The sequence below is a fragment of the Myiozetetes cayanensis genome, unplaced genomic scaffold, assembly GCF_022539395.1.
Source record: "Myiozetetes cayanensis isolate MyiCay16 unplaced genomic scaffold, myiCay2020 scf5-8, whole genome shotgun sequence".
Taxonomy (NCBI): Eukaryota; Metazoa; Chordata; class Aves; order Passeriformes; family Tyrannidae; genus Myiozetetes; species Myiozetetes cayanensis.
In genome coordinates this window covers 48,602,321-48,629,365 of record NW_026087742.1, presented here as the reverse complement: position 1 = coordinate 48,629,365, position 27,045 = coordinate 48,602,321, and the positions used below count along the sequence as shown (strand labels likewise).

Below are 27,045 nucleotides of genomic sequence, written 5' to 3'. Positions count from 1 at the left end.
GTTAGCTCTTTTGAGCTTTCATGAACAGATGAAGGCAGAAAACTGTAATGATTTGAAAAGATACTTCTAGGGAGTTTTATGACTATATAAGATTTGGTACAGGATCTACATTAGAATTGTGTTCTCCTTGGTACCCAAATATTCTTTGCAATACCGATTCACAAATAATGACATTGCTACATTCTTTTTTTTTATAAAATGTGTCTGATTACAAGATCTCAAAACAATATGCTCTACTTAAAGCAATGTGTATATCATAATTGCTAATGTGAAGTATTTATGCAATCTTATATCATAAAGCCAGAGCAGTAGAGAAGATAATCGCCAGAACTGATCTCTTGGGAAGTAAGAGAACTAATCCCATAATTCTGCTGGGAGATGGGGCTTCTTGCCTCTTCATGTCCTTATTCAGGGACTGATAGTGGAAGTTTCCTGGCTGACCTTGGACGTCAGAACAGCAGGTTTGTCTCAGGGCTTGTCTGTTCCTGGCAACTGTTTACAAGAGCCTTGAGCTGCATGTGACTTTTTGATTCCCGGCAGACCCCCTCACCCAAGCACAGTCTTCAGGCAGGCAGGGAAATTTCCTACCAAGCCCACGTCACTGGGAGCGCACAGCAAGCCTGGTTCTGTACTCCTGTGTCCTTGCAGCCATACCTGCCTAGGGACTCCGTGCCAAGGCTTTGTCAACAGCAGAGATCCCAAAGCACCCTCAGGGCCTGGCAGAGTAGTGAAAGGGGCAGATTAGCTCACAGGCTACCCACAAGCCACCACCCCTCTCCTCTGCCACTATGGGAGCCAGGGCACTGGTCAGCCTCAGGGACCCACAACCCAACCTTTGCAGGTCTGTCCAAGAAATCTGCCCCATAGGATGGGAAGTGCTCATGTCACTTAATTTGGGCTGAATTTACCCAAAGGCTGCAGGACTTGTTTTCCAGGAGCTTTACCTATAGCTGATACTGGGCATAGGGGCCAAATTAAAGCTTCCCGTCATCTGGACTCGTATCTTAGCCAACTGAGTATGGCAAGAGTGAAGGAAAAAGCAGTCTCCCTCTCCTGTTGAAAGGATTTCATATGGAAACATTACTGAGAACCTAGGGCAGGAGATTTCTAGGAGGATGTCCAATCCACTGGATTAGAGATGCATCCTGACACTCATCCTTGTGTTTCCATGTCTGTTTAGACATGTTATACAACATCAACCAAGTCCCACAAGAAAAATTAAAGCAGTTCCCACATAAGGATGATCTAGAGGCTTATAATTAAGTTAGACTCCAACAAGTTTAAACTTTGATATCATTCTCTTGGAAAAATTATTTGTTCAAGTGAGTTTGTACCAGGATTTCCAAACAGAATTTTCTCTGGTCTGGAATACGTCATGATTTCTATGGATATACACCAATTCTTCCTGTTGGAGATGTTCCACATTTGCATTAAGTGCATATATGGTCAAATTAAATGGCACTCAAGATCCCCAATCCTTTTTTACCAAATATAAAATGACTTCCCACCCAAATAAAAACATGTTTCTCTAGCAGTGACCTCCTGAGTCATTTGGCTGAATATTCTTAGTTTATGCAGCTGTGTCCATCCCCAAAGGCCTCTCAGTCATGCAAAAAAGTTCAGTGTCTGCTTTGCATTAAAAAAAATACATCCACAGCAGATATTAAACTGCTGTACATTCAGTGCATTATTCTTCTCTAATGCAGTGATTACAGACCTTTTTCTGGTTTTGGTAGTGAAATCAGGTCAAAATTTGTATCAGTATTGTCTGGGACTTGTTTTTATCTAACTATGTGCTTTTCAATATGCACGTTGCTCAAATATTTAAAGGTACATGCATTTCCAGCATCACTGAGAATCTAACGTGAATTACAACATGATTTGCAACATGATATCCGTTTACTGCTTTTTGCTGTTGCTGCAGACCATCTTAAATTATTGTGAGATTATTCAGACTATCACAGATTTTCAAAGTTGATTTTCTCTGAAAACACTGCAGCAGTTTTGATCCATGCATCTTGTTTTCCACTTCATAATTCAAAGACTTGGAAAGAATGAATTAAATATGAGTCATGTACATTATGAACCATTCCATGTATCAGAAACACAGATGTTTACTACCATCAATTATTGACATCATTTTGGGATGAACTTTGTTAAGACCTCAAAATCAGCAAGCTGACAGAGATTATGAATCAACGTAAAGTTTTTCTGTAGCTCTGAAATATCTTTCTCTAAAAAAAGCTGCAGAAGTCTTTTAATAACAAAACTTTAGGCTCAAAATTACAGGAAGAATAAACCAGAAAATGTTTCCTATTTATGATGAGAGCTGAACTGGGTTCATCTGTATTTCAAAAATCAGAATTCCAAATCGTTTCTTGTCTTAGAGTGTTTATCAGAAAAGAGAGATGGTCTGAATAGGCTATTGTTAGTAACAAGCTTTGCTTCATCAAGTCAATAAATAGTTGAATTGTTGTATCATGTAGTTTCAGTTCATGAATTGTGCATCTGTTCCAGTCTTGACAGACTGAGAGTGCCTGTTTAAAGGCTGCAAACTTTTCCTAGCTCACAATTTCACTTTTCAAAAAAGAAATTAAATGTAACATCAGTTGCTGAAGGAGAGAAATCAGTGTGAGAGTTAGGCTACTTAGGGATATGTAGCAGGCTAGTTTGTCTCAAACCTGTGAAAGGCAATTAACACTGTAACCAAAACTTCCCAAACTCACTGCTTTTTCTGTGACATAATAACTACCAAATCTAACTCTTACCAGTGTATTAGTTTGAATGGCACAACCAAGAAGATTTCAGGAGATTATCAGAACCTTTGATCTCTTGATCCATGTATGCAAAGCCCTTTGATGTTGGGTGCAAATCCAGCATGAATCAAAGACAGCCTATTTTCTGAACAACAGAGGTTGATCTGGAAAAGGTCAGGCAGACAAAATGGATTCATACATAAGGCAGTATCATACTAAAAAAAAATCCCATTTTTCTCTAACTGGCTAAATGGACTTTTCTGAGGCTATTTGCTTTGCTTTGTTATGCTTTAATGAAAATGAAACATAATGCACAAAGAATTGTGGGTGTAGCATTTCACTTCCTGGCTTTGACATTTCTGGTGTGATAATAGTGCTAAATATTTGTGAGCGTTAGTGGCCTTCAGAGCTCTAAGAACTGCTGTTGGGAGGTAAATACACACAGAATCACAATTAGCATAGTATTCAAAGTACTGGTGCAAGCTATGTTAGCTGCAACTTTAGTTTCAACCTCGGTCCCTGGGTTTGTTAAAGTCCCTTCTGAAAGGGTGGGGTGGTGCATGACTGTCCCAGGCAGCAGTGATCAGGACTGTGGAATTTGTGAGAATATGGAAGAGGCTGCTGCTGGTCATCTGCCTGGGTGCTTTTGAGTTTCTGTATGTAGGCCCATAGTGGGGGAATATCCTAAAACAAACAGTGGGAAAAACATGAAGAGGGAACAGCACCATTATTGTAGATACCTAACGAAATTATGACCTTCATTTTACTGTGTCTCTCTTCTTGCTCTAAACAAATGAACATGTTCCATAGCTTATGTTTTGGGGCACAATAATTATCATATGTTTTCATGTAAAGAAAACATTTTGCCAACTGATGTGAAGATATTTATTCACAATATTAAAAACTGTTTGTTATAGATATGCTATTTTTATCACATTTTTGGCGATGTTCCTCTATCAGCTGATCTCATAATCCTTAAAGGGAAAAAACCATCAGCCCTAAGGTGGTCAGATGACAGATGCAAACTGCCCTTACTTTCCCTCCTTCAGCTGCTTATAACATGCACTGTGGGTCTGCAGGGGGGCAAGTCCCTTTGGTGCTTCCCAGCCACAGTGCTGAAATACACAGAGAGGTGTGGCACAAGGTTTGGCTCTAGTGTAGAACCAGTTCCTCTGTTGCTAGTTGCAATGTTGAACTATAATTAGAACATTTCTCATTTACAGTACTGCCATGCTGTCTAGCATCTAAAAACATCGTAGCAGTGGTTTCACGTTCACGAGGGCATTTTCAGTATAGCAGCAGGAATACTTGGTAAGGTTGCTATGATTAGGATGTTTTATTTAGGGTCTTTTAGTCTTAAAAAGAGTGTCCTTCAAAAGGAGTTCCTTTTTTAAAAATAATAAGAACTCAAATTTTCAGATTATTCCTTTGATTACTAAATTTCATGCATAATGATGATCTATAAGGCCTCCAGAACTATCTTGCTCAATGAATTGTAATACAAGGACAGTCTTATCTTTATTTAGAATTTCTGGAAAAGTGGATGTCAGAATATGGGTTTGAATTCACATATGTTAGGATGGAAAGGAAAAATCAGAAAGGCCCAAGTACACATGGACCCCAGTGCAGTGACATCCAACCTAATTTTCCAGTGCAATCTCAGAGGCAGATATTTGCAGTCCTGAGTTACTCACTTAGCTATCCTACACAGGGAAGAGTTAGTCACAAGGCTTTGGGATTTACAGCAGCCAGGGTTGCAAGCAAAGGGATGCAGAGAAAATGCTGAAATAAGGGATGAATCTTAAGTTCCCTTTCTCTGTCCCAGATATTCAGATAGCTGAGATCTCTGAAAACCCACAGCCACTTCAGTTGCTGCTTGTGAATTAATAACTCTGTTAAAAGAAGATGCCTAGCAGTAATGGTACCATTCCTCAACTTTTTGTAGTGCAGGTGAGGGACACCACTCCAGAGGGGTGTTAATTCAAATGATTTTGGAATAACAGCAGGTGCATGAACTCCTTGCTTTGTGCTGAGCTCAGTGGTGTTGGTAAAGGATAGGTGTTGTGTAACTATCCCTGATGAACAATGGATTTTAGACACCCCACCAACTAGTTTCAGAATGCAAAAACGCACTGTGAAGCAAAATATCTGCTGAGACCCTCATATGATAAGAAGGCCTCTGGGAATATGTATTAGAAGTACTTTAGGTGCCTAAATAACTTTACTGATGACAGCTTAGGTGCCTTTTAGGTATGCTTGCTACAGGCAAAATTGTTATGACTCACTCACTTGAATGCAGGCATCTAAATTCTGCTTGAGCTATGCCATAGGCTCATAAAGGCTTTTGGAATATTTTCCTAAACTACTTGAATTTAAAAAAATATCTTGTTTCAGAAATATGGCAAGGATTCAAACAGTTTCTCATTTTGCTATGTAAATGAGTAGAAGGCGATATTTTAAACTTTTCTAGACTACTTTATATTCCTGAAGTAATTACCAGAATAAGATTTAAATTAATCCAGCACTTCCAAAGCTTGCATTGATTTGACCCCAGGTTTAAGTTGAAAAATGTTAAACTTTTTGGACAGTATCTCAGGACTTCTTCTCTGCCAACCTATCTTATTGCAAACGTGATTCTGAGACCAGATTTTTGTTTTCACAGAACATTGTTGCAGATAACATCTAGGCACTGTTTCACATTTTATATGTGACCTTTACACCTCATCTGCCGGACAATCACCTTCTACAAAGTTGTGTTTTTTTAAATTACACAGCAACAGGAATTTAGTTATTTGTGAAAGATGGCTCTGAGTGAATGGGCTGCTTTATAAAAATTAGAAAGTAGCTTAATTTTTTTCCTAAAGTGGAGTTTTTTCATTAAATCCTGGAACTATAACATGGAGCTAGCTTTTTTAATGGCCCTGCTGAAGACAAAGACGAAGACTGATCATCTATGCAGAGCAAAACTGTGCTGTGTAACCTGTGTTAACACTACAAAACCCAGGAAAATAAACTACTGCCTTAGCCTAAGATTTTGCCTGGTTTACAGCAGTCCAATTTATTAAATTCTGTATCCTGTTATGCTGTATGGGCATTTGGCTGGTGGCTATAGCTACAGCCAGGTGATTTATTGCTATTAATGCCACATCCTTTTGGATGGAGGTATACAATTACTTTCACTGGAAGTAATTCTTCTTCCAGACACACACACCAGAAAATATTAGCAGTACTGCATGTTCTCCCATCTCAAATAGCAGTGGTAAGTTGTTCCACATTTGTTTCTGCAGTCTTTCATATTGTTAAAGCAGTAAGAAATGGAGAGGGAGAGCATCCAGGTTTGCAGGGTGATGATTGTCCCAGGGACAGAGAACTCTTGGGGATAGTCAGAAGCCCACTCACTCCCACCATTCTCTTTCTGACCCCTGGCATGCTGGCATCCAGGTATCACAAGGTGGTGCTCTTGTACTAACAGCAAATTATTCAGTAGCCGACACTTGAGGTGCCTGAGGCTTCTCTCAACCTTCTACTACACAGGACAAGTTGAGCTAAACAACACTGTAAGTTGTTGCACGCCTGCTATACCAGAAGAGAAGCCTTGGAGAACAGCATCTCCAAGGATGTGTCTCCCTATGTAAGAAAAGATTAAAAGCTGCATGTTCACGGGACTGGTATGTGTTGCAATATTGTGAGGTCTCTTCTTGGTGCCTCATCAAAAGACATTCTTTTGAGCAGACGTCATAAAATCTGGGTTGAATGCTGCCTTCATGTTTGTTATTCTCCAGTGGGAAGAGAAGTAGACCCAGATCTGTTCTGTTGACTAAGGATCTAGCTATCTCTTTCCATCCTCTTTAAAAGCTGAGCTCATCAGTCCATCCAAAATGAAATAACTTGGCTTTGTCACATACTTGTGCGATACATCCCATTTAAAATAGAGTACTCATCTTTTTTATGCAAGCTAGACTCTGTATTTTACTTTCTGCACTTCTCACTTATTCATTGTCTTTTCTCCAGGGCTTTTTGGCTGTAAGGATGACACATTAAAGAATTTGTGATATCTTAAAGGTCTTTTGGTACTATATATACATGTCTAATACCAGGACTCCAGAAATCATACAAAGGTAATATCTCAGAGATCAAGAGAGGAAAGTGGTTCTGGGATTCAAAGATGATAAAACATCTACCTTTTCTACAAAAATGAGCAGGTGGGCGGCCTTATTATAACAAGACTGCAGGAGGCTGTTCCAGGAGATGGGAAGATGAAGCAGTCTTGTAGTTATACATGGGCAATTGGATTACAGAGTAGGGTGCTGTGATTGCTGCTCATTTTGTACCTGAGTGAGAATCAAACATCTCTCGCTCCTCATTTCTCTGAGTTTCCCCCTTTTGTACACCTGTCTTACTACAAGCTCTAGGCTGTGTCTGATAGGTGTTATTCTGTACAAGAGATAACACATTACTAAGAGCTCTGAATTGTACTGTAATAAGGCCAGCAGTTTACACATTTTAGCTGTGTGCTGGAATACATAGCTAAAACCCCTTGCTTGTTTCTTCTGGTTCTCTCCTCTTCATGTTTAGCGATCACCTTAATGCTCTGTACTTTATATCAGATTCTGTGTGCCCAACTTCTAGCTATTTCTTGAGTATTTCAGTGTCACTTCACTGAAGTGAGGCACGTGTTGAAATGATGCTGTTGTCACCATTGCGTGAACCAGGAATTCATATGCATGCAAATGAAAATAGTGCTAACTTGTACAAGTTTGGTACAAGGCCTTCTATGGTTAAAATTTACTGCAGAAGCCATTGCTGAAAACTTTGCTTCAAAGAAATACAGAGAAAGTTTGAGCTTGCTGCAAAATTCTGGAAAATAAAAGGCGATATGTTAAGAACAAAGCATCTTTTCTCTCTCACTCAATTGAATTTCTTATTCTTATGACCGTCACAGTCACCAGTGTGACAGCATTCACTCTCTTCTCTGGAAATGCTTTCTCTAACTGAAGGAAAAAATTGCCTATGCTTTCTGTGATCTTATTTTGTTAGGACACTGGAAAGAGTTGAGAACAGTATGTTCCCTACTTGCTAGGAAAGACAATGTTAATGACGAGGCCATTTTGATTTTACAATCTATTGGATTCCCTAAAACTGACTATATTTACTAAAGCAGCCTGCAGTAATAATATTGAAAATGCAGCTGAAAAAAATGTGAGTGTGTATTGGTAAGGAAGTTGTTCAAAATTCCAATAATGTCAGGAACTTTAATGCATCCTGTCACAGACTTTTCCATTTCAGGATAAGGCTATAATTCATAAAAAAATACAACAGTATTCAAGCATGTACACATGCACAAGAACACTCAAATGACCTGAGTGCATCATCAGCAAATTTGCAGGTGACAACAAGCTAAGTGGTGCAGTTGATATATCTGAAGGATGGAATGCTATGCAGAAGAGAAGTGGGCCCATGGGAATCTCATGAGACTTAACATGACCAAGTGCAAGGTGCTGCACCTGGGTCAGGACAACCCCCAGTACCAATACAGGCTCAGGGATGAAGGGATTGAGAACAGCCCTGCCAAGAAGGACTTGGGGGTGCTGGTGGGTGAGAGGCTGGATATGAGCCAGCAACATGTGCTAGCAGCCCAGGAAGCCAATTGTATCCAGGGCTGCATCAAAAGCAGTGTGGCCAGCAGGCCAAGGGAGGTGATTCTGCTCCCCTACCCCACTCTGAAGTGCTGCATCCAGCTCTGGAATCCCAGCACAGGTAGGACATAGACCTGTTGGAATGAGTCCAGAGGAGGGCCACCTGCAGAGGTCAATGAAACTAAGAAGATCCCAGGGAGACAAGAAACTGGAATGGTTTATTGGACTTACAAGTTCATTTTTAAAGGATTTAGGGTTTACATATTCAACAGGGGGTTAGAATTATTACAGTTTATTACAAATAAGGGGTTTTGGGGGATGACATAAGGCGAAACCCCAGGTCAGCAAATTTGGGGTGTTAGCAATTACCTCATGGGGAAAAACTCACTTTATCTTAGGGGATTTTACAGAGGGGTACAAGTATTTGGTTCTACAGGATGCAGGGATTCAGGGAACACAAAGGGAGAGATAAGGTACAATAGGATTTCGCAGAGGTTTGATGAAATCAAGGTGTGGACTCTCTGGGCTGGGTCAGGGCATTCAACATCAATGATATCTCCTTTGTTTCTCAAACCGAGGGTTTTATTCCCAGCTCTTGTACTCATGCTTTCTGCAAAGTCCACTCAAATCCCTCTCTGCAGATATTGTATTTTGGGATCCAACAGTTGGAGTGTATCCAGAGGAGGGCCACCAAGATGTCTAGAGGGATGGAGCACCTCTCCTGTGAGGAAAGGCTAAGAGAATTGAGATTGTTCAACCTGGAAAAGAGAAGGCTTTGGGGTGACCTAACTGGGGCCTACAAGAAAGATGGAGAGAGACTTCTTAGAGGATAAGGCAGAATGGCTTCAAACTCAAAGACAGTAGGTTTAGATTAGATGTTAGGAAGAAATTATTTACTGTGAGGGTGGTAAGACACTGGAACAGGTTGCCTGGAGAAGTTGTGGATGTAGTGTTGAAGGCCAGGTTGGATGGGACTTTGAACAACCTAGTATAGTGAAATGTGTCCCTGCCCACAGCAAGGGTGTTGGAACTAGCTGATCTTCAATGTCCCTTCCAATCCAAGTTATTCTATGATTTTATGATTTTAATGATTCTATGACTTTGACTGTCCCTGAATTTGTAGTATTGAGGAGATCTTCCTCAGGATCCCTCACTCACTTCTCCATGTAATTTCTTCTGTTTCTTTTTCTGAATGCAAGTCCTTCAAATTCCTGGAAACATTCAAGGCCAGGCTGTACAGAGCTCTGAACAACCTGATCTAGTTGAAGCTGTCCCTCCTCATTGCAAGGGGGTTGGATGACCTTTCAAGGTCCCCTCCAATCTCAACTCTTCTACTTTTCTGAGACAAAATGTCTCAGTTTTGCCACTTTTACAGAGGTATGAAGCCTTCGTAGTTCTAGAGGAAGTGTGTGGCTAGCACTACAGATTAAATACTGAAAATTGGCTCCAAAATGACTAACAGAAAACTTTACAGTACACTAGCTGGAGGGCAAGTAAAAAGCTAATACTCATCTCTTTGCATATGTTTATGAGAGACGAGGGAGAGTTAAGCTAACGAAGGCAGCAGCAGCAGCAGAACAGTCATATTAGTACCCTTCTCTCCTCCACAGTCCCTGGCACTAGATTAGTTTTCTTCTAAGCAGAGCTATTTAGCTTTTGGGGAACACTGTTTTAATACAGTAAAGTTACTTCTAGTGCCTGAACTGCTGTGCCTGGCACATAGTACAGACTCTCCAATCTTAAACCCCTGTCATTGTGTCCAGTTGCCATTTCTCCTTTCAGACAAGCAGAATGTGATGGATTTATTGTATTTTGACTTCAATGAGGCTTTGGACACACAGGACACCCTAATCCAGAAGCTGAGGATGTATCTATTGGTTGGAAGAGCAGGCTGAGCTGCACCACTGGGCTCATCAGCAGTAATTGGTGGTTCTGTTCTCAGCTGCAGTAACACACAGAGTATCTTAGGGGTTGACATGGGACCCATTTTGTTCAATATGTTCATAATTACCTCAGTGATGGCACCTGAGTGCATGCTCAGCAAACCTGCAAACCAGAGGAGATGCTGTTTCTGTGTGTTACTCTAAGCACTTCCCCTTCATCAAAGAAAAGTGCAAAGACCTGTGTGTGTGGCAGAACCTCCATCAGCATGTGGTGGAAACAACTAGCAGAGTAACAGGCTGGCCCCAGTGAAAAGAAAGTGAGGACCCAGGTGTCAGGTTGAATATGAGCCAACTGTGAGCTTTCATCACAAAGGAAGAAGACTGCTTCCTCAGCTCCACTGCAAGGCCTGTTACTATCCCCTCTGCTGGACTACTATCCAGTTTTGGGCCTAATCTAATGCCCATTACCTGACAGAGATGCTGAGCTGTCTAGGATGAAAAGGATTGTGATGGAATAACAGCCTACGACTATGCCAAGGGGTGATACAAAGACTGCAACAGACTCAAGTTTTTCTTGGATGTGGGAGATACCCACTTGCAGAAGAGGCAATGGCCACATATTATGCCCAGAGAGATTCAAGACAGAGCTTGGGAAACAATTTGAGAGGCTAATGAGAGTGGTGGTGGAACCTGTCCTTGGAATGTGTCCTGCAAACTCAACTAGAAAAAGCATGGCTGACCTGCCCGAGTGCTGGCAACAGTGCTGCTTTGAGCTGCAGGGTGAACCTCCAGAAGTCCCTTCCAACCAACATTTCTGTGAGCCCACAATATGTTCCTAAGAATGCTCCTCTGGTAAGTAAATAAGGATTACTATTCCTCCGGTACTCCCATAGGGTGTTGGGACAGTACATTTTCTATGAATGTTGCAAGCACGCACAAGCCTGAAATGTGCCATTGCCAAGATATGTCCACTTGCCAAAAAGAAAAGAACTTGCTACATTCTTGTGCCAAAACTGGAAAGCCATACAATCTTGGCAAGTATACTGCATGAACCTAGGACTGGTAAACTCCTAAGGTACCCCCTTTCCCTTCTTTTGCTTGGATCAAAGGCAGAAGTAGTTCAGCTCTGCCCAGAGCATCGTGAGGATACATATTGCTCACACACTGGTGGTGAGACTGAGCCTGATCTCGCACATTCAGTGGTTTTAAAATAGTTGTATCAAAAAAAGAAGATTTTAATGTTAAGGACAGATTTGAGAATTCCAAATTTTGTTTGATTCTCTGATAGGATTAGAAGAATGAACTTCATAAACCAAATTGATTTAAGTGATTTTTTTAAATACAAATTATTTCCAGAATGTTTCTGCTAGATACAGAACCTGGTGCTCTAAGAAGCAGGAACACCACATTAAATGGGATAATGAATAATAGTATATTATAGAATATAAAAATTATTACATGAACTTTCCAGAAGTACTGGAGAATGGCTGTAGTATGGTCCTCATGAATGTTGGGGGCCAGTTTTGGTAGATCCCATGCAGCACTTTGTCTGACCTCTGCTTTCAGTATAACTATTGTGATTAGGCAGGAAAGAAACAGGGTGTCTTTCTCTTCTGTATCCTCATCCGCTTTCATTTCTAAGACCTCTACTCTGTGCAGAAATTATCTGAAAACAAAAGGGCTGTCCTTTTCGTTGATAGTTGCACATGTAATCTCTTAGACCTTATTTTCATTCTTACTGCTTTAGCCACCAGTCTCAAGTAAGCCAAAATGTATATTGCTGCTTTTGTGGATCAGAACAGCACAACCACCTAAAACAGAGCAGAAAATAAACACACAAGAATTTTACTGCCTGGAGTTTTATAATTAAAGAACTTATTACCAGCAATAGAGCATCTGTCACAATGGAGGGAAGCTGTTTTGATTTAGTATTTCTTTGCAGAGTTCATTGCAAGTTTTCTGTACTTCGGTACTTCTTTTTAAAACATTTGTTTTTCAGAAACAGTGCCTTGCAAAACTGGTAAAAGTTGATGGTGTCAAAATCTCAAGGCCAACGTTTGTGTATGGGGAATGTGGAAGCCTTTTAGATGTAAGTCTGTGAAATACTTTGTTCCATGTCAACCTGATCTTCAGAAAAGGGATAGTGCTATAACCAGCTGACAGGGTGAGGGTGCAGAAACAGGGACATTTAGACTGTAGAGTTTTCTGCTTGCTTTTAGAAAGCAACATTTGCTCTTTGAAGGGCACATTTACCTCAGAGCAGGATAGATATAAGTTGAACTAAATTTCCCTCTCTTCGGAGTTTGTAGCTCTTGTTTTAAAACTGTGCCTAGGGAAACCTCTGAATAGTTTTTTTCTGGCATTCACTTGAGAAAAGGAGATATACATAATTTGGAAGGATTTTATTTTTATACTCTAAATATTGATTTATTCCTGCTTCCCTCTTGCATATCTACTCCCTTTGGCCCATACACTATAATACATCTTCACCTCCAGCTCCCTGTGTGATATTCCAGTCACACTCAGTCCCTCTATCACCTCCACCATTCCTCCCCTCCCACTGTGACCTCTGGAGTGCAGCCAGTTTAAGTTCAGACTCTAATTGACTGGAGGCAGTTTCAGTGAAAGAGGTTAGATAATAATTGGTTTATTTCTGAAAAATGAAAACTGAAAAATGTATGGGTAGAAGGGGAAAAGTGTGTTCTGACAGGCACATTTCTTTAGTCTAATTAATGTATCTTATAAGCATTCAAACCATTTCCCACTAAAATGTCATTACCTTCTGTATCAGGACAATAAACCTCAGCAGTTTGAGTTATCTGAGTTTTATAGAAATTGAATTCCAAGTGTGCAGTGTTTGCCAATGCAGTGATAATGTCCAAAGCTTCCTCCCGTTAAGTCTCCCATGATTTAACCTTGAGTGAGCTGAATCAGGGCACTTCTAGGCCTCCTTGTGTTAGAGAAGATGCACCTAAACCAGTGTCTGGTCTGAGCAATGGGACAATGGCACAAGCAAGCATTCCTGTAAGATGATGTGTTGTTGTCACCAACTGGAATCTCAAACTCAGTCACTGTGAAGCAAAGTATTTCATGTCACTCCAGCAAACTCAGATGAAAATTTTTTTGTGTTTGCAGAATGTCAGAACACTTAATTTCAATATAAATTAGTAAGAAATTAATGTAGACATATTCCCTAAAAATATTCAAAAAATAAGTTTGGTGTTTCATGCCATGAATAGTGAAAGTTTCAAGTCCTTTAGTTCTCACTTGCAATGAGAACAAATTATACAATGCCAAAGTGTCCCACTGGACAAAATTGTTTTTCTTCTCAGCTGTGCTTTTTGAGAATTAGGTGGGATGACATGTTTCTGTACTAATTTTTTTAGTAACATTTGTGAACCCTTAGACTGCCGGTGGAATTTTAAAACAGACTTTTCTATCCAAAACTAAAATTGGCATGTAGCCTTTTGATTCAGCTAACAGATGGTGTATGGTATTTATGAGAACAGTTGTTAAATGCTTTATAGTCTGACTCACCACACTGATAGCTGCATATCAATGGAAAGTGGACAGTGCTATCGCCTTCACAAGTGCTGTATTGTTGAGGGGAGCTGGTTGAGCTGATTCATATAAACAGTTTCCCTCAGAAGTTCAGTCTTGAACATTTGGATTCTTTCTCAAAGTACTGTTTTTATGCAGCTGAAAAACGCTTTGCTGAAAAAAAAGTTAAAATATTTTAAACCAGAATTTTGACCTTAGTTTGGCGGGGGGGGGGGGGTATGGAATTATGCAGTTTAGGTTAATTATCTTTATTTTTTAGAATTAATTTCTGATCTAGCTACTAACTGAAATTATCTAGTGAAAAATACAACTTATCAGTATATTACATATTAGCTGTTAATCAGACAAGTCAGAAACTATATATACCTTTTCTTGATATAAATTATGAAGGATTTTAGATAGAAATTTGTTTTCCCCATTTTCAGTCTTAAGAAATCATTCTGAGCAATATGATAGGATTGAATTCAATTCAGGTATTATTTAAAAATCCTTGCTGTGAGATTTTTTGATAAAACACTCTGCCTATCAGTTCAAGAGCTGAAAAAAAACACTGAAAACATGCTACAAATTTCATGAAATTAAAAGAACCATAAAACAGGCCTAAACCACAAGACTATGAAAACTATTGCAAAGACAACCAGATATCATTGTTAAAACTCTTATTTTTTTGCCTTTATCTTGTATTTGTTTAGGTTGCCTTTGTTTACCTTTAAATGGTAAAACTGAAGTGATATCAGTAGCACTGCTACAACTTGCTGTAACTCATGTGAATAAGCCCTAATATAAGTAAACTAAAATTACAGACCTTGTTCTCTCTGGCCACTGCACTGCAGACAGGTTAGGGTCCAAAGGGAATAGCCCCTGCTAGAGAGATTCATACAAAAGGTGCAGTATGTAACACTTTTTCCAGTATCTAGAAGGAGTCAAACTCCTTGAAGTACCTAAAATAAACCAGATGGAGGGCAGCCACAGAATTGTTCTCTGGTTCTTCATCTTCTACACAGAATTTCACTTATCTAGAGTTATAGTCTGGATTAAGGGGCATCCAAGAAAAGAAGGTGGTTAGAAAACAGCAGTCTGGGGCAATGCCAGAGGCTCACAACAAACGCAGGAAAGTTTTTACCACTCTCCTGCTGTTCCCATGAATAATCAAACCTTATTTAAACTGTCTGGGGATTATTTTTTTTTCTACTTCAGCTCCCACTAAGCCTTAGTAAGTATAGTGAGATTCCAGTGGGATCCTTAGCAGAGTAAAGTACTATTTGTGCCATAGGCAACCACACAGCGTCTGGTGGCAAAGGTTGAAGAGACACATGTCATATTCACAGAATATTGCAACACATTTCTCTTTATTCATGTGCCTGTTTACTCTTTGGTGTCAGGGTAACATAGGGGAGATATAGAGACAGAGAGGCTGCTGCAGGTGTCGACCTTCTCAGGTGACCACTGACCCAGCAGCCACCTGTGACTAGTATTTCAGGCAGGGCTGAAGCTCCTCCCAGACTCTGCATTTCAGCTGCAGAAGATCCCACCTCTCAAGCAATGGTGCAAATTGGATTCCCAGGTACCTCTGAAGGTCTTGTCCTGAGGCTGCAGCTGTACAACTGTTTGCACACACATGTACATGCATGTCCAGGTGGCTTCACACAAGCCAAAGAATTTACCCAGGACACTACATGTTATATTAGTGTGTTTGGCAAAAGGGGATGCAAAGTTTTGCAGCATCAGGATTTCAATAGAACTCTAGTTACCCAAAAAAATTCTACAAATAAATTGGGAAAAGTATGAAGCTTAAGAGTTGGTCAGTTCAAATACAAATTTACCTTAAACTATGCTTAATATGATTTTATTTTCATCCAGCTATTGCCCTTCTTTAAAGAAAAGATAAATAAACTTCCATCTCCTGCCTTTTAAAACCAAACAAAATCTGAAAATCATACAGGAAAGAGCATCAAGAAGAGAGGGGCTGGAGGAACTGATTAGTGAAGAATCTTGGTGAGCGGTGTCTCACAGGCAATATGATAAGTCTATAAATATTTGTAGGCTGTAAATACTGAGGGTAGGAATTTTGTATAACGTAGGCAGGCATAATCAGGACTTAAAGGAGAGGAAAAAAATACGTGCTGGGAGTCGAGGAAAAAGACTTGCCAGTGAGATGCAGCAGAGCTGGGAATTAATAGCTGGTATGCAGGACTTGCAGGGAGGAAAGTGTTGGTAAGTAAGGAGGCTGAGAGAGATGATGGGACTGTTCATCTTGAACTGCTGTGGTAAGGTGACTTGCTAAATCTCAGCCATTAATGTGTGTGTGCTTAGCTTTCACGAGCTGGGTTGGCTGCATGTTAAACACCATCTGGCAGGCTGAGTTTCCCAGGCTCAATGCAAATTTGGGCCAGCTGTGCCACCCCCTCCACAGCCATGACAGGTACCAACAGGCAGAGGGCTAAGGCAATTCTCCCATGTGCCAGTGCAGATTCACAGTCCCACTTGTCACTGCTATGTGGGCAAGAGGCTGGATGGGGCAGAACTATCTTTGGGAGGTTTCACTTTGTGCAGGATCAAAAAACGAAAATTGAAGCTAGGCCCTTTGAAAGCTTGTAGGAAGCCAGTGAGCATGCTGGGGTAACAGAGACAGCAGTCTGTGAGCAGCTCTCTGTCCTGCCTGCACAGGGAGGTTTCTGCTCAGGTTCCCCAGCATCATTTCAGCAAGATCTCAAACTCAGTGGAAATACCTGTTTTACAAGGCTCAAGATTTTTTACCTCTGCCTCTCCCACCAAGTGCTGCCAGATGGTGCATCTTCTTCAGCAACGTAAGAGGGCAAAGGTCTGTCCCACCCCCAGGCAGGCTGACCCAGCTCCAACCCCCTGCCTAGCCCTGGGTGAGTAAGCAGGATCAGGCAGGAAAACCTCCGGCCAGCCTAGCCCCAGCCGCTCCCAGCTCGGAAACCTCTGAACAAAATGTTCCCAGCTGGGAACTGGAAACAAGCTTGCTCCTTGTTGCGGATTTGAAACAGACCTTACACACCCGGAAGACGGTCCCTCTCGCTCCTCCCCGCCCTGCCGGCGGCTGATGAAAGAAATCACTTCCACTACGGCTCTTGGCTCTTGCTAACGGAGAGTTATTTCCTGCTTGGGGTGTGCAGGCCTCAGCCTCTGGAAATGGGAAATTCCACCCTGAATGCGACGGGAACTTATTTCACTGACCGAAGTCCATCCTGTCTCAGTGACTTTCTGTGGGAATTTTTCCTCTGAGAAACCAGTCGGTTCTTGAGGTGGAAAAAGGAACTTTGTCAAAATTTTTGATCGCCTCGTTAATCCACCATTGGAAAAGCATCATAAAATGACCTTTTACTGCATTACTAATCAAGATAGAATTTAGATGCAAAATTAATTTAATTAAACCAGTAAATTATTCACAGACCAGAGTTGGCAGTTTTTATTACAGCCAGTCCACTGTAACTTGCACCCTGAATCCAAAGTCAGGCAATTTGATCAAATAAAGCAGCTAATCTGAGTTAATAAAGCCAGGACTGAGATTATGAGAGGAGCAAGGTGGGAAGGTCTTTAGTTGTCCTTAGTCTTTAGTAGGCATGGCTTTTGCACTGGTGTGTTTACTTGTTCCCTTTCCTAGCATGTTGTGACTTGCATATATGTTTCCAGGAGTGAAAACAGGTCTACAGATGCCAGTTCCTCACACTCACCTATGCACTGTCTGAGTTTTTTGCAGCATTCCTGCTGTACTTCCAACCCACATAAATGGACATACTGTTCTCACCCGTGGTTCTGTGAGAGGGCTGAGCACACAGTGACACGGGAAGCTGTGGGTGTATTTCTCTAAATACGATTTCTAAGCGGTTTGCATTTAAATGTCACCAAATTAAACAGATGCAAGAAGAAAATTACCTCTCTGACAGGCACAGAGCAAAGCTGCACTTGGGGAGCTTGCACAGCAGAGCTGGGAAACTGTGGTAGAGGCAGGAGGAGCAGGGAGCCTGTGGGCAATTAGCCCTGTGGCATCAGGGAAGGGAGAAAAACCCAGGTGAGGATGATCCACGCGGTTAGGAGCACTGCCAGCCCCACTGTTACGAGGGACTGACAGACAATAAATATACAGGACTTTTCCACAGGCATGGTTTTCCAGGGATGAGGTTTGGATAAAAAGCCATAAGTGGGGTTATTCTAACCCTATTAATAGAAAAAGTAAAGAAGCATTTATTATAATGGTAAATGAGAGTATTGTTATTAAAACAGTAAAGAACAATGCCCAAAGGATCAAGGCACAGTTCTTGGCCTCAGGCTCTGGTGTCCCTAATGGCTGGTGTAGCAGGACCAGTGGCACTGATTTTTTCTGTGAAAGGCTCTGCCTTCGTTCCTGCAGCCGAGGTTGCACTTCCCACCAGCCCTCCACTTCACCTGCCGCGGCTGGGCTGGGGCCGGGCAGACATAGGGGGCCGGGGCACCCCCAGCCCCGTGTCTCCTTAACACCCGAGTTCATTTGGCAGCCGTGTCCCATAGAGCAGATGTTGCCCGTGGCCGTGACCGGCGCACAGGCGAGCAGCATTCCACATGTGCTCCCAGGATCTCCCGATTGGTGTGCTTCGCAGAAGGGGCTGGTCCTTGAAGTCAGCTCCTGTGCCTGTGACAGATGATATTTTTATGCAAGAAAACAAAACCAGGATATCTGATGGACTGCGTTATCTTTCCAGACAGCTTGGAGCTACAGATGCAAAACAAGAAGTTTTATGCTTAGACTTCAAAACTGTGAGTGGAATTTAAACAGCAGTTTTAAACGCCTACTTTTTTTTTTCTTTTTTTTTTTTTTTTACTTTGTGTGTGTGTGTGTGTGTGTGTGTGTGTGTGCAACTTTGCATGAAGTACATATATCTGCATAACTTATTATTATCGAGCAAGCTGTTGCAAATTCTCTTAAGATTAAATAATTATTGCTTTGGAAAACTTCACAAAGTCTTAGCTGCATTTGTAGCTGGACTAATAAATGTGTACTGAGGAGGAGGGAGATGTTCTTTTCAGTGAATGCAATTAGTCTAGCTGGAAATTATTTCAAATCATCTTTTCCACTGGAAAATGTGTTTGAACAGAAGAGGTGAAGGAGAATCTCCTGAGAGTTATCAGCAAATATCAGGCTGGTCTGTGTGTCTTTGTCGTAGGCACATTTGATGTTTGCTTGTGTATGGAGAGGGATTAGGTAAAAACCTGCTGTTACCATTGTGTGGCACTGCGCTCATTGGATGAAAAATCCGTTGGTACCAGGTGTTGGAAAGCTGGCCAATTAATGATGATGGTGGAAAATTTGTTTAAGACAATATTGCCCACTATGATGCAGATTTACAGAAATAACACTTACTAGTGCACAGGAGGATCATTCCTGCAGCTGAAACGTTAATAACTTGGTCTGTCTCACATGGGAATAATGAAATGGATTTCTGTGGGAGAACTCTAGAGGTTGATTCCCAGAGCAGAAACCCAAGCCTGACAGGCAGGCAGTTTGCAACTCCAGGCTTATGATATTTTCAGTTCCTTATGGGAACTGTACAGGATGGTCTAAAATGACTTCTGTCATCTTATGGCATTGTTTTATATACAACCTTGAGTAAAAAGTGCTATATGTTGCAACTTTTGTTGATTCATTTTGAGGTTAGCAAAAGCTGATACATGCTCAAAAAAAAAAAAGAGGGGGAAAAAAAAGCTGTTTTAAACTCTCTAGATACCAGAAACAATCCAGCACCCTTCCTAATTTCCCATATATTTTCCTTAGTAGGCAGGCAACTTCATGTTTTGGTTTCTTCACAAGTGTGTTGCATCAGTTTATACATTTATATTCTGTTAGATCCAGGTGAAATCCAAAGGTTATATGAAAAGCGTTAATAAGTGGCATGTTATTGTTAACTATGTATGGCAGAAACCTCATCCCTGGTGGATCCACCACCACTCATTCTCCATCTGGGCACCTCCAGATCATGCAGCAACACAAACAGCATCCAGATGAGGTGTGGGCACACAAGTGCATTTCTGCTGCATTAGTCAGAGCACATAACATGGGACAATACCAACTCTGTACAACCAGCAGTGAGGTAATTCAGTCCATTGCCTGATAAGAGGTAAATGTCACTATTTCTTTAATAAATTAGCTGCTGAAGTAAATCTATAGCATTTTGCTACTTTTACATCATTGGCTGCAGATTTTTGTGATATAGCACTGGGATCTCTACAGTCGGATTTACTGTATCATCAAACCATGGCCTGAATGAATCTGAACTTATTGTAAATAATACAGTGATGATAAATTTCCCTTACCTTCATTCCCTTTCTCTGTCATTTGTTGGTGACTACAACAAGGACACTCTGGGTTTGCCCAGCAGAGCAAAGTACAGCGTTTTTCACAAAGCTGAATTTGGCACCAACAGAAAAATGCTCCCACAGAGAAAAATCATGAAACTCAATATATTTCAGCCAGAGAGGCCTTCTTAATTGATTTAGAGGAGATACTAAATAGAAGATGTCTTAATCCAGACTGCTCCTCATAGATATAAAATGGATTAGTGCTCTGTGGTGAAAAAATCACAGTATTTTTATTTCAATAATGTTAAAATGAATTTTATTTCCATTTTCTAAAATGGCAAATGAGGTATAAAAAAACCCCATGCATGTACAGAAATGCTTTTCAGTAAACTGTCTTTTAAGAGCTGATAAAGTCCTTAAACTAAAGGGCCCCTATAATCATTAAAATGTGAAATGTTTCTTCTTCACGTGACATAGTCTGGTTCTTCTTGTTCCCTTAATTTGGCAGTATTTTCTCCATTAGATATTGCTACCTAGATAGAATGGGCCAGATTCTCAGCTAGGCAAGCATGAATAAAGAATAACTTCATTGAAGTCAATGACATGACCCTGGAGTTATTCCAGTGTGACCAGAACTGGAATGTGGTTCAATACATGCAGCTGCCATCCCTGCAGGCTGGGTAAGGATGTAAACAGAGAGTTACTGCAGTTTTGCATGTTGCTAGCAGAAGGATGGTCCTGCCAGCTCTCAGTTCTGCTTTCACCTGCAGCTTCTTCCAAAAGAAAAATTTAAATGAGCAATCTTACTTGTATTTCATGAACTTCAGCTTTGTTTCTTCAATCTATGCAAGGTTTTGCAGAAAACTGCTAAATCCGTCTGCTTTCCTTCATACTTCATCAAACCCTTTGACATATATCTCAAGCAATAAAATGCATGTGTTACTCTTATTTTCTTTCCTCCTGCTCAGAAAGATTTGAGGTTTTCCTTGATAACTTCTATGTTTGTGGTGTTCTTTACTGGTGAAACTGTTTTAGGAAGCTTGGCTTCTTGCTGTGAAAATGCTGCTCTTAGTGATACTCCTGGAAGCTGCTTCCCCATTCCTAGAGAACGTTCTGGTTTCCGCCTCTGTTTTGTGATGATAACCACACTGTTCCCATGGCCACCTACTCAGCAAAATAACTCCCTGGTCTTTGTCACAGAGAGACTAATGGGATTATTTTGTGTTATAGGTGGGGCTTCCTCACGACCATTTTGATTTCCCTGTTCTGCATAGCTAGGACAGTCCAGAGCTCCTGCTCGAAAGAGAGGACAGTTTTTGTGTGGCTATCTACAGGCTCTGTCCTGAAATTCATCTCAAAGGCATAAGTTGGCCATGTTTCAGATAGGAGAGTCAACTCTTACTGATGCTGCTGGTCAGAAATATCTAGTTTATACCTTTCTTGCTGCAGCTAAAGAACTAAATTCTGTGATATTTTTACCAATAGCAATTGTCTCTGCTAGTTGGAAATGCCAAAGCTACAAGAAGATCTTGAGGGGAGGACTCTGTATAGGGTTTGGGGTGAGGCTGGTTTCCTAGTTACTCTGAAGGTGAAACAAAAACACGGTATGTTCAGATTTTAAGGAGTTCATCTCAAGTACTACCTGCTGGGAGGCTTTCCAGGGACCCACAAGTCTCTAAACACTCAGTAACACCAGGAAAAAAAGCACCAAAAAAAGTCAACAGGCAGGGGGGTGCCTGTTCTTCTTTGGTGTTTCACAAGTTCCTAGAATGAAGTGTGCTCATATCTAATACTGAAGTGGGGACTAGAAGAAGCAAAGGCTCAGCTGAACTATAGCTAAAATGGTTTCTTTTGTAGTATTTTTTATCATTACTCAGATATTTTTGTGCTTTGTGAGCACCTTCTCAGAAACAGCACTCTATCAATCAAAAATAACTTACTAAATTCTGTATGGACACAAGGCTTACCTTACCAAATATTCATATGATGTATGCAGCCTAATAACCAAAAATTAATAAAAAATTAAAATATTTTATAAAAAATTCAAAGTTTCATAAAATCTTACCTTTTATAAGTATTTAGTATTCTGTAGCATTCTATTGCTGATAACAGGTATGTATCACGGCTACTGTTTTGGAATAAGTAGTTCCACTAGGAAACTAGAAAAATGTGCCTGATATTTTAATTTTTAAAATTGATATTCTGCTTCTACATATGCATTTGTGAGATGAGGATATTTGTTGTGCAGTTAGTCAATAAACATTATGAAAGTGATCAAGCAGGTGAGAAGTTGAGGATGTACAAAAGAGTCCACAAATTCAAGGAGGTTTGTGGACCTAAAAGATAACACCTTGGTTGCAATGCTACTAATATCTCTGTTATTTCAGGACTGAGAAGTATCACACTATAATCTCATAAAAGCTTTGTGAAATTGGGGCCTTTGAGTCACCTGAGAAAAGCTGTCCAGAAGCAGTGTGTGAAAGGAAGGGAGTTAACAGGGCAAAGGAAAGCACTGAAAAAACAGACTGGTGCTAATACTACACAAGTGCTTCTTGAAGCTGAAAATGAGAAAGGACAAAAGCTGTCAAGGGGAAAGATGAGGGTATGAGTAAGAGTCATGTACCTCTGATGTTTTTTACCCTTTGTGCTATGTGTTTCATGCCTTAGGACGAATGAATAATACTCTGTTTTGAAGACAAATTAAGTTACTTTAATTAATGCCTAACACATTGTTTTGAAGACAAATTAAATTACCTTAGTTAAATTGCTGGTTGTGGGTTCTCAGAAGAAAAAAGGTGTATCCATGTGTCAAAGGTAGATGCATGATTTGGGATCACACGTGTAAGAGGAATGTGTAAGGCAGGAGGAAGGTGCACCACTGAGCAACCCAGAACACAAGCTCTATATAGAAAAATTAGAGAGATCAGAAATGCAGTTGATCCCAAAACTTTTACAGCCACAACTGGATTTTTCAAGGTTTTTCAACAGCTTTTTTAGTGCCACTGCATCATGTCCTGAAATTACAGCAGTGTGAGTAGCATATCTAGACAACACAAAAAACCCTACCTTTTTCAATAGTTTACATATCATACAGAATCAGCAATTGGTATGGTTTACCTCTGTCCCTCTATGAGGGCTAAGAGCCCATTTCATGGTCTGTTATTGTAATGACACAACTGGATGAACTAAGTATATCTTAAACAGGGGGCATTTAAAGACTGGTTTTGAGCAAACCTGTGGGACTGACTCTAATACTTTGGAGTTTGGCCAAAGAAAAAAATGTCTGAAAATAATTTTGGTCATTGTCTGCCATTGTCTCAAGCTGAAACTTTAAAAATTCCAATCCATATCTTTATATCCTGATACATATATTTACACCTTTATACCTTTACACTTGCTTTCATGTCCTCACACCTATATTTATTAACCTGCAAAGTTTAGGCCCACCTAATAATAATTCATGGAAACAAATGTGGACTTATCTTTTGTGCAAGGTAGGATTGTAGTCTTGATGTAAGCAATTAAACTGCATCTCAAAAGAGAATCCAGACAACAGAAATAGAAAGCAATTAAAAGCAACATAAACATTCCTGATTTTTTAGCATTTTCTGCTGGTTTTATAGGTAGTTGGAACAGAGTCTAGTTTTGGGCTGAGCAGTGTTGCAAATCCACTACACCTAATGGGAACAGAAGTAACGGATAATTAAAGTGCTCTCAAACAATTTGTAAACTCTTCAGAGAACTCCCTCCTGTGTAATTTCTGCCTTTGAAACATTCTGCACCACAGCACAGCAATCACAGCCTAAGGCAGCTCAGGCTGGGGAGGAAAGATAAGGATGCTGTGCCCCTTGTTGTATTGAGAAGATCTGTGACTGTATTTGCTGGAATTTTGTAGGAGTTCAACTTTAAAACATTGCAAAACTCCGTGAGAGCTGTGATGCCAATATAGTATCGAGATATCAATATCAGCACAGTCCAACATGTCTAAGCACAAGCATCAATGTCAAGGATGCTTGTGCTGTTGTTATTTCATAATTTTAATTGCAGTAATACCTTGAGGTTAAGCTGTGCTGGGCCAGATGCACATAGTCCGTGGCAATACACCTACATGGTGTGTCTACACTCCACTTGTTCTGCTCTAATGACCAAAAAATACCTGTGACCTCAACTTCAAGGTGGTTTAAGCAACCCTGCCTGGCTGCAAGGCAGAGATAGGGTATAACCCTGCCCATTCTTCAAGCTAAACTTGAGGCCTTGCATGAACACTGCATTTTCCAAAGGTCTTTCCACTATTTTTGTGGAGGAAAGATAAGATTTGCATTCTCTGTTGGGAATCCCTGCAGACTGGGATTTGTCCTGCCAGGTCCTCAGCCAGTGCCCTCACTCCCAAGAAAATTGTACAGCCTGCAGAACGCATGGCTGCTGCTTCCTCCCAGAACACCACTGATTTTAGTGAGAATGATCCCAGGGAATGCTCCAGCACTCATTCATAGAATCATAGAATCAGTAGAAACATTTGTAAAAGGCAGCCTCTAAGGTCATTGTGTCCAACCATTAACCCAGCACTGACAAACCCACCACTAAACTATGTCCCCAAGTGCCACATCTAAACGTGGAGACACATGAGGGAAAGAGGAGGGGGAACCTTCCTGAAGTGGCTTCTCAGGCATGGTGGAAAAGCTTTGCATTGTCTCTCAAGCACAGCTGAGCTCAGTTACTCCATCACCCCTCCAAGGATTTCAGGTATCAAACTTCAACACCTTAAATTATGGTACTAGGATCAGGAGATGTGATGCCTCAGGTGGGTATCCAAGTCAAGCATGCTAAAATTCACACAGAATTTCCAAGTAAGTAAGTAAAATTAACATTCCTTCTCATGTTCTTGGCTCTTGCTATCTCCATCCCAACATGGATTAAACAAGCACACAGATATTAGCAGGAGGAGATGCTAAAGGATTGGATGTTTTATATAGATTATTTGCATGCACAGCTTCCATGAAGTCAGGAGCAGTGATATCAAATCTTGCTAGCTTAGCTGCCCAGTGCTGAAACATAGATGAGCATGCCTCTTCCAGGTTCTCAGTATAATTTTCTGCAGCAGTGAAGCTGACAGTCTGTAAGTGACATATCTGACATATCTACTCTTCACTGCTGCTCCTCATTGGGGTAAGAAGGCCCTGGGATTTATGCGCTGCCCCTTTTTTACGCTTTGAAGTTGACTTCCAGTTACCTTCTCCCCCAAGCTTTAAATTGCCAAATGCTTCTCAGAAACATCTCCATGGAACTGAGATGCTGCTCCATACCCTTTGCAAGTGTAAATTAACTAATCTTGCAGAAGTAATTGACAGAAAAGTAATTTCCCTTTATCATGACAAACAATATTGCAGAATGAGAGTAATGACTACAATTTAAGCAGCTATGAATTGTGCATTAGAGAGCTCTAGAACTGAATATTGCTCACAATGAAATTTAAATTGCATTTCTTCTGCATCTAGCTGTTTATAAATTACAGCCACAATAGCCATTTTTGTCACCAATTTCTTATTGCCACTGACAACAGAAATAGAAGATCTAGCTAGCTGATGGACAGTGCAATAAATAGAGGTTAAAAAACTCTTTATGAGAGTCAAATTTCACTAGAAATAGGAATAAACCAAAACCCTAGCTCCAACCACAGCATGAAAGTGCCTTGAAAACTTAAGCAAACATTTAGCAGATAGCATATCTTTCCATGGTTGGTAATTAAAAAAAAAAAAAAAGGAAAGGAAAAAAAACCCCGAAACCAACCAAACAAAAACCAAACAACCACAAAACTCCAAACCAACCAAACAAAAAATCACCAGAAAACCAAAAAAGGGTTCAAAAAAACCCAAACAAAAAACCAAATAAACAAAAACCAAATAAACAAACAAACAAACAACCCCCCCACACCACCCCCCAAAAGCTCCTTGAACTCTGTCATAAAAATCGAGATTTTTATACAAATTTCTGGCTTAGACCTAACTCTCAATCTACCTGGCAATCTTATTTAGATGCAGAAGAACATGCAGTTTAATATGCATTGGAGTAGCCTCCAAAACCTGTTGGATACTGCACACTCAGGTACTTGCAGAGGTGTTCTGTAAACTCTACAGCTTTCAGTGAGTTGTAACGCACTCTGCATTTGCATCCATGGTGCAATAACGCTCTCTGATCGTGCATGCTACCCAAACGGTGGGAGAGGAATGCAATAACATCTTTTCATTATATATATTTGAAATATCTTTTATTGTTCTGCAGTTGAGCCATCACCCTCTAACTTCTCACAGTTTTTACAATGTTTTGACTAGAATGAGTCCTCAAGACAGGGTTTCAAAGGGGAAAAGAGTGTGGAGATAGGCTGTGGGGTTGGTAAAGCAGGCATAGGCCAAGTAGACATGGGCATTGTTGTATGATGTGAGTTGGCTCGAATAAATGGAAATGAGCACCCATTGCATTTTTACAAATCAGGCAAAAGCAACCATAGGTAGAGATAAAGTAGCTTCAGTGTGACTACAATCTCTGCTGCTCCTCTATAATAATGGGATAAGTTACTCATGTAAAGAGGTTTGCTTTTTGTTTTGGGGAGGTTTTTTCGAAGCCTGTGAATTAGCTAGTGTAGCTGCTTATGCAAGATTAAAAAAAATACCCTGTTTTTCTAATTGCCCTCACAGAGAATAAGTAAAGGATCTAGAAGACCAGTGGAAAAAAAAAAGAGACGGGTTGAAATAGCAACAGAGGCAAATAATATTTGCTGAATAATTTTGTGCATGAGGGACTCTTCCGTGGGTGTTTTTTGCAAGCATCCCTAACACTGTTTTCTGTTCCTCTGACATTTTCTTACCACTTTGCAACTTTACAGAGGCACAGATATCACAACTGTCTAATGCCTGA

At 40.5% G+C, this 27,045-nt stretch overlaps 1 protein-coding gene across 1 annotated transcript in view; it reads left to right on the top strand.

Annotated features, from left to right (window-relative positions):
* The first annotated feature begins 18,478 nt into the window (after positions 1–18,478).
* Positions 18,479–27,045, top strand: part of STARD13 (StAR related lipid transfer domain containing 13) — a 286,747-nt gene continuing 278,180 nt past the window's right edge. The window contains exon 1 of the mRNA XM_050332439.1: positions 18,479–18,594. The gene's annotated coding sequence lies outside the window, so the exon portion shown is untranslated. The remainder of the gene's footprint in view (positions 18,595–27,045) is intronic.